Here is an 8,346-nt window from a genome sequence, read left to right on the forward strand (position 1 = left end):
CATGAGTAATACTGGGTGTGGTGGCAGTAAAATCAAATAGGTGAAAGTGGAAGAGATATCATCACCCAGATCCTATTTCATCACTTTGCTTGGGGACATCCTGAGCTACATTCTCAAGGTTATGTTGCTATAGCAGCTGTGTTCAGGTTCAAAGGTGGTGTGATCCCTGTGGTTCTCTGGTCTCTCTGCACAGGAGTCAGACCACCTGGATTCCATTGCTCAGTTATGGAGGTTACGGTTACAGTGAATCATATAGAGGACACTTACATCTTTGCAGCAGTGAAGGCCAAGCACACAGAGAAGGCAGATTTCTTTCATTTCCAGGTTGCTATCTATTAGGAGGGCATTTAAAGTCATCATGAAAACATTCTGGGGTTTGCTTCTTTGCCCCAGATTCCCATCATGCTTTGCTTGACAGAGCACCATCCCATGCACACAGAATGTTCTCCATGCCCTCTGCCACAGTGACGCTCAGGTGGGCTCTTGAGATGTTAATTCTTCAATGAGACTCCATTTCTGCTAATGCCATTCGACTGGTTTAAGAAATATATTAACTGGTTTCACAAATATATTGCTGCTATTATTCATAAAAATGTGATTATCAGCTCAGTCCCATGGAGCTGCGGATGAGGAGGCCTCGTAGAGCATGTGAGATGTAAGTGGATTCAGCAGTCAGTCGAGCAAAGTTTGCATAAACCAATACTAAATGTAGGAATGGGCATTGTGGAAAAAAGTGTCTTTTATCTGTTTTGTTCAGCACAGTGTAACATCCTTTGGTGGGGGGGCATTTAGTTAAACCAGGAAGTGCTCTTTTGCATTCAGCTCCCAAGCATCATATGGAAGACAGAAGCCAAACAGAAACATTTTATTTTTTGCAGCTTGAATCCTTTAAATCTCTTATTTCTTATAAAAGATTTGACTCATTCAGAAGAAGAAAAAGGTTAATGAGCTGATTTCTCATTTCCTTGCGTGCATTTCAGTGGCCAAAAGCTCCGCCATGGCAAAATCTATCAGCGCACAATGATTTATTGTGTAACTTTTGTCCAGTCAGCAATGTTTTGGATAATTTCACACTCAGTTTTCTTACTTACAATTAAAATCTAGAAGCAAATGCGTGGCTCCCATCAGTACTCTACCGGCACCCGTGTAACAGCGTGACTAAAACACATGACAACGTTTAAAAGAAAATGCTGAATAACACATTTGCAGGGTTGGTGAGGTTTAGCAGACTTTGACCTTGCAAAAATGTATTTACATCTCTGATAATGCCCTGAGAGGTTTTGTTGATATTTCCAAGTGTTTGAATTATTCATTGTTTATTGAAGAGGTTAAGAAATTCATTTGACTGTATAGATATTTACACATTTATTTTTGTGGCACATACAGGATTATTAAATATTCATGAGATAGTATAACTAATTATATCCATGGCCCACGAAGACAAGCCCTACTACTGTATATTACCTGATGAGAAAATCCTCACTAGCCATCTTGGTTGTCCATGTGTGAAATGTATTTGAGGGTTTACAATAGTCTAGACCCTCCTACTGAGCAAGCAGACACATCGACTTCGTCCAGTCACGATGCAAAAAAGCTAAAAGATTACTTCTGCATAGCGATCAATGTGTGCAGATAGGTTTTGTGCTTTTAGTAGTTCACTCTATAGTTTGTTTTTTTGCTATGTACCAGAGATCTAAAACTGGAGGGGTTCTCAGAATTACTGCAGTTATCGAAAGTTTTTTTGAAAAATTAAAATGTCTTGACATGAATACAACATATTATTAGCAAATATAATTAAGCCTATTTGTGAAAAAAACACACGTATGACAGGTTTACCGGCCTAAGGTAGCCATCCACAGATACAGATTCTCTGGGCCACATGTATGTCTAACATTATAACATGGTTGATAAAATCATGCCAACAAATATTGTTTGAATAGCTTAGTATTCTATGCACTAAAAATGTATGTATAAAGGCTTTAGGCCACCCTACACGTTATTGTAGGCCCTGTTTAAAATCCAACTTCATTTTATAGAATATCAGTGGGGGGTCCCTGGTCTGTCTTACTCTCAGTTAAGGGTTCTTAGCTTAAAGGAACATTGCTATAGACAGTTTCCAGGCTCCCAGGTTTAGTTACTCAATCTGTTAGTTGCAGCCCTAATATGTTTCTTGTTATTCTATAAATTAGTTTTGATTTTTGAGTTGGCCATGCCAAAGCATCTCCTGTGGGCAGTTAGGTTTGTGCACCCCAGTTTATGCATGCTGTGTGTTTAGGTAGATGTTTGGAGGATAAGAAACTTCACGTTTGAGGAATTATAAATAGAAGAGTGGCTCTACAGCTGAAAAAGAAAATATTTTTATGTAGTCATACTAAAAAGCAAAGGTATCCATGTTATTAGCCCTAGCACTGGTGAAATCTAATGAATTAAACTGAAGCTGGACACCAATTGAGAATATTTGGTACACATTAGTTAGTGTCTGCTCAGAATACATACTTTTATGATCACAGTTAACTGAAATATACACCATGTAGCATGTGTGGATGGGTATATTTGAAATCCAATATTATTATACGTTCAGTTAAAGTGAGAAAAATGCCTGGGCATGTTCTGGGACCTACCAGTGTCTTTATGGGATAGTTTACAGTAGAGATACAGACACGACACATAAAATAACATCAGGCAACAATTGTCCTGGATCAGAATAGAACCATTGGCATTACAGTTATATGCAGAGCCAAATGGAATCTTCAGATTTTGTTTTTTAAAGTTTTTAGCTTTAGACGTGTTCAGATTTTTATTTTAATTTCTTTTAATTTGTTGAAATTCTGTGGGAAATTCTGCAGAATTATGCACAGATTCCTTGTGGCCCTGGTTATACAGTCTTCAACGACTACACTAGACCAACATGACACCTTCTGACTCATAACCAGTTGCCTTTACTATATGTGCACAACCCATTTCATTATTTTTTCACAAATAAAAATTCAGGTATAATGTTTTGCCTCATCAAAAGACTCCGAGAGGACCTCTAACTTGAATGACATCGCAGCTAGAAATGAAATGGATTGGAACAGGATATGGCTTTACTTCTGAATCATCAGCGTATTTGTATAACCTTTCATGCCAAATACCAGAGAAATCAACTGAAAGGATTGACACTGAGTGCAGAAGATGGCTGCTCCACCGAGTTTGTCTGTCCAGTGCTGACTGGGTTTCCTGAAGTTCCCGTGTATGTGCTGTAGCGCCGTGCAGACGGTTACAGAGACCCTCGTGTCTCCTGCTAACACCACTTCATCAACGCCCATCTGTCCCTCTGTTGTTACCTGAGAGACAGAGAGAAAAGATGAGGTGGTGTCCTGCCGTGATCGGAGAACGCCGCGTCCTTTTGGAAGGCTTCCCGCCTCGGCCCCTCACCTCTATTTCTCTCAGTACTTACTCCGCACATGTGGTGGAATGTAACTAAGTACATTTACTCAAGTACTGTACTTAAGTACAAATTTGAGGTATTTGTACTTTACTTGAGTCTTTCCTTTTCATGCCACTTTCTCTATCTATTTACACTTCAGAGAGAAACATTGTACTTTTTACTCCACTACATTCATCTGAAAGCTTTAGTTCGTAGTTACTTTACACATTAAGATTTCTGCACACATAAAACACATGTATTTTATAAAATCTGATGTTTATTATAAAGTAAACTAGCCAACAATATAACAACCTACAAGTCCAGCTGAGATGATTAGACCACTGTTTGGATCCTTTACACTTTCTACAATGGGAGGGTTTTTCTGCATTCACTACTTTTTCTTTTAATACTTGAAGTAGGGCTACATTTTCCTGATGATACTTACAAACTTTTACTGTAGTAACATTTTCAATGCAGGGGTTTTAATTGTACCAGGGTATTTTTACAGTGCATAATACAGGTTTTAGTAATTTCCTTAACCCTTGTGTTGTCCTCCCGGGTCAAAAATTGACATAAATTTTACATTTTTGTCCCTTTTTCAGACTTATTTTTAACACCAGCTTATACTTAACACCAGCTTACTACCACTAGTTTTACACTGCTTTTTGTATTTCATGATCAATAACCCTCATTTATATAGAATTATATCTAATTTTTGAGTTAAAAAAGCAGATATTATGTATTACTTATAGTAGACAGTAGACTAATAGTTAAGACCAGAGGAATGGTAGTAATCAGTTGTATTTGCAAAGAGCATTGTATGGATTCCAATCCATTTTTGTTGTGGTCATTTGGTTAAAAAGAAACCCATATTTCAGATATAGACATTTTTTAAAGGGGTCAAATTTGATCCGAGGACAACAGGAGGGTTAAGTAAAAGGCTCTGAATACTTCTTCCACTGCTGGTGTGTGTGGGGGATCTGTGGGTGCATCTCTGTTATAGTGAGAGGACTCGCAGCTCACCTTGGGCCAAGCCTTAGGACACAGACAACCCATGGGCCTGTCTAGCTGTTGGAACACATAGATCAGTGACAGACTAATGAATACACACCACTTCCATATTTACACTATGTCAATTGGTTGACTCTGTCTTTCGGGCTGGTACCCAATATTTTTAAGTGGGATTCACATGAATGAAACGTTTAGATGATGAAAGATTATTAGTCTATATCCTATATCCACATACACTAAGAATCTGAAATATTGGGGGCATCTTCATATTTAGTTGCTGCCCCTTTTGAATGCTCCAAATCTTAAAAATTCAAAAGATCCTTTAGAAACCGTTTAATCTTTATCTTCAACCCTTCTTATGTATTTTACTGGTAGGAGTCAAGTAAATGAACAAGGGATGATGGCGTCACTTTAATACATACAGTACTTATTTGTAGGATAAATTTATTGTTGGCTTTGTTGTTTCATGGGATTTTTCGAATTGTTGTGTCAAAAGTGTAAGTTGTTCTAGTATGGTCGATTTGTTTAGTCATTGTTTGACATTGGTATGAGTACTACAGGCTCATATATGTCAAAATATTGTTTAACAGACAAATCAAATTAGGTCTTCTCTACTTAAGAAGTACTTATGTATCTTAAAGCTACAGTGGGTAGAAAGCAAAAACCCGCCAGAATTTGCAACATTTGCAGAAAAGCAAATGAGTTGCTACAAAATAATTAAGACTCCACACTACTTCCTCTGGATTTCTCAGTATGACTATGTTCAGAAGATTGTGGCGTCCGGCGACTTTAGCACGCAGAAACTCGAGTGAAGATAATGACCTCTTGTGAAGAGTCCATCATGTTTCTTTAATCCATTTTCCAGGTCCTCCTTGGCTACTAGCCACGGTGTGAAGAAGGTGGGGGGCGGGCTTGGGGGGGCTAAGTGTCGGGGAAGGATTGTATCATGTAGACTCCCCAACAGTTTGTGCAACAGAAACTACGCGCTATAGCTTTAAAGGAGACATTTATGTTAAAGGAGACAAATGCCTCACTTTTACAGGTTAACATTTTAAATTGTTTAAAGAAATCCCTGTGAGCCCAGACCTCAGATCTCCCACTGTTCCTAACGCACTGGCTTCAACTGTTTTTTCTTCTCTCGGCGTATGGTCAATTGCCACAGGGAGCCACGCTACGGCAGTGTTTACATTACAAACACTGCTACATTTAGCTAAATGCTAACTGTAATATTGGCTGCGGATGTTATTAATTTCTCCCCAATTTTGGATCACATTCCTGCTGAAACATGTTCGGTTGTGTAGTAAGCATTTATCAGCGTACAGCATACATGTACTGTATAAAGTCCCGCTATAAACTAGCATTCAGTCTTCATCTGAAATGGACTGTACAGAGACAGCGACAGCAAAGTACAGATGAGATCCGGAAATGCTGACCAATCAGAGCAGACTGAGCTTTTTCGGGAGGGGGGCTTAAAGAGACAGGTGCTCCAACAGAGCGTCTCAGACAGAGGGTGAACACTGGCGCAGCTATGGGCAGTATGAGAAAAATAAAGCACATTAAAAGGTTCTGTATTGTAAAAAGGGAGATTTCCATGTCTTGCAGGTTGACGTGGTAAATGAATACTGGGGGGGGGGGGGGGGCTTAAAGAGTCCGGCGCTAAAACGGAACGTTTAAGACAGAAGACGAATACAGGTGTATTCAGACAGACAGCATGAGAAAAAAATTTGAACATTTATTTAAACTCTTAATTCTCATAGATACCCAATATACAAGTAGAAACCTAAAATTGACCACGATATGGGACCTTTAAAGAACACACAAAATACATAAGTATGAAATGAAATACAATTAAAGCGGATTGCACTTGCTTTTGATTCGGGCACTACATTATATATACAGTCATACCAGCTGCAGGTAACCATTGTTTCCATCACACTCTAGTGTGTGAATTTGATGTTCCGTTTGGATTTATTACATTACATTCTTATGTATTATTTTATTAAGCATAACACTGTCTTGATGCTCTTGAAAAGTCTCAAATCTCCAAATTATGTAATTATATAAAACGGTTTGGTTTCACTATACATTTTAAACATCCAACATTGCCTTTCAGTGGTTTAGCACTTTCTTAAAAACCTTTTGAATGAAACATGTAAAGTGTCTTTAATGCAGTATAGATGAAGTTACCCATTCCCCTCGCTGTTTTCTCTTGCAGCACACACACATACATAATCCAAGTCACTGCACCGACACTTTCCAGATGTTGCTGTTTTTCATATTAAATGTAGGCAAACTCATTTAACTTACTTCATTAGGTTATTGTCTTAAATTCATTGTCCTCTTTTTCTTTTGAATCATCATTTGTCCTTTCCTGCATATTTGTATTTTTGTTCTAATACACTGCCACAATGTAAATCAAATTTGTTTTAATTACCTCTGTTATGCAGAGCATAGGGCTATTTTGACTATTAGACAGTAAACGTTTATTTTTCAACACTTTGTCTATTTGTGTGTGTAAATTTATCCTAAGTTCACCGAAGAATTAGCATTATTTAATGCCTCAATGTCCATTTTATAAAATCTGTAATACAAGCAATTTTTGTCATAATGTAGTCTGGCATTGCCAGACCTTCCTCCACAGCGCTGCGGAGGAGGGTCTAGCTAGTCCATACAGCATTCTGGCAAAACGTGTTCTGGGTTATTGGCATTTCTTTAAACCAATCACAATCTTCAGGGACGGCGCTAGGCGCAGCAAAAAGCTGTGGTCCCGCTGCAAATTAGTCTCGGGGAAGGAACTTGTTTCGGTGGAATATGGGTTCATTCAAAAGTAGTTTTAGTCATAAAACAGAAGACTCCAACTAGACAGATGGTCTAGCTAGCTTTCTGGATTTACCCTGCAGAGATCTGAGGACCAGGTAACCATAGTCCTCAGATTGGACAGATAGACTAGCTAGCTGTCTGGATTTACCCTGCAGACACCTGAGGACCAGGTAACCATAGTCCTCAGATTGGACAGATAGACTAGCTAGCTGTCTGGATTTACCCTGCAGACACCTGAGGACCAGGTAACCATAGTCCTCAGAAATCCACCGGGGGTTAGAATGCCACCACACAGAAAGAGGAAGCGGACGGACATAAATGAGAAATTCAGATTTCCAAATTTCCATCAACAAAGGAGCAATCCTGGAAGCGGGACGTTAAGGATATAGAATAGTCATAATGTTAATAATAATAAACAATCTCTCTACCATAATCACCTGTAGTATCTTCCAAAGTGTATAGAAATTTCTTTTAAGGCCGTTTCCTCAAATTGACTTTTCTTATACCCTGAGCCAGAAATCTCTCTTACAAACACTAAACGTTCCAGTTGCATTCCTATCTATATTCCAAACGTTTGTACAGAGGGCGTTGCTTGAAAATCATTCAAAGGCTGATTTTTAGAACATTTTATTCTTAAAAACTTGATTTTGGTATGTATTTTATGATATATGGAGTGATATAAAGAAATATCCATAATCCCCTCTGTAAAATCCTTTGACTAATATGCCAACAAAATGAAACAAGAATTTCAAACCTGGCTTTATCCAATGTTCAATGGTAATATCTGTTAGTTAAAATGTTTTCCCTATTCCCCTTCAGTGTGTCCGTCTTAATCACTGAGGACATTCATACAATTTGACATATGCATTTTACAAAAAGGTTAATCAATTCAATGAAATACTAACCCAAGATACATTTAAATGTACTTAAATTACTTAAATAACGAAAGCTCCTGAGTGCATAATAATAAAGTATTTTTAGTGTACAGCAGTGTTTCGCAACGGGGGTGGTACAGCCCCCCTCTGGGCGTTCAGAGGATGACGCGGCGCTGGAAGAAATATTGTGGAAAGGGGGGCGTTGTGGTGCTATGGGGGGGGGGGGGGGGG

General features: G+C 38.5%; 2 protein-coding genes across 4 annotated transcripts in view; one reads left to right on the plus strand and one right to left on the minus strand.

Annotated features, from left to right (window-relative positions):
* The window catches only part of tiprl (TIP41, TOR signaling pathway regulator-like (S. cerevisiae)), a 19,777-nt gene extending 12,323 nt beyond the window's left edge, over positions 1-7,454 (minus strand). The window contains exon 1 of the mRNA XM_034890520.1: positions 7,443-7,454. The gene's annotated coding sequence lies outside the window, so the exon portion shown is untranslated. The remainder of the gene's footprint in view (positions 1-7,442) is intronic.
* sptbn4a (spectrin, beta, non-erythrocytic 4a) overlaps positions 1-8,346 on the plus strand; it is a 33,552-nt gene that overhangs the window by 1,235 nt on the left and 23,971 nt on the right. The gene's annotated exons all lie outside the window — the stretch shown is intronic.

This window comes from Etheostoma cragini, chromosome 13 (genome assembly GCF_013103735.1).
Source record: "Etheostoma cragini isolate CJK2018 chromosome 13, CSU_Ecrag_1.0, whole genome shotgun sequence".
Taxonomy (NCBI): Eukaryota; Metazoa; Chordata; class Actinopteri; order Perciformes; family Percidae; genus Etheostoma; species Etheostoma cragini.